The sequence below is a fragment of the Rattus norvegicus genome, chromosome 10 (genome assembly GCF_021556685.1).
Source record: "Rattus norvegicus strain SHRSP/BbbUtx chromosome 10, alternate assembly SHRSP_T2T, whole genome shotgun sequence".
NCBI lineage: Eukaryota > Metazoa > Chordata > Mammalia > Rodentia > Muridae > Rattus > Rattus norvegicus.
This window is the reverse complement of record NC_141543.1, coordinates 24810001-24810254: the sequence shown is the minus strand read 5'-3', so window position 1 is coordinate 24810254 and position 254 is coordinate 24810001.

The window sequence follows — 254 nt, the reverse complement described above, 5'->3', positions numbered from 1 at the left end:
GTGTGAGAAACAAAGAAAGCAACCCAGCATAAGCTGTGAACAAGATGGGCAGGAGGGAGAAAGAGAAGGAATGTGAGGGAGAAGGAAAATGCAAGGGAAAGAGAAAGACGTGCTGGGATGATGAGAACGGAAGTAGGGGCAAGAATGAAGGGAGCTCTTGTCACTTGGGATACCTGCTCCAATAAGTCTCCTTTAGCATGTCATTAGTGGGAACCAAGGCCACAGCCACCTAGGTAAGAGGGAGGCGGGTCCTG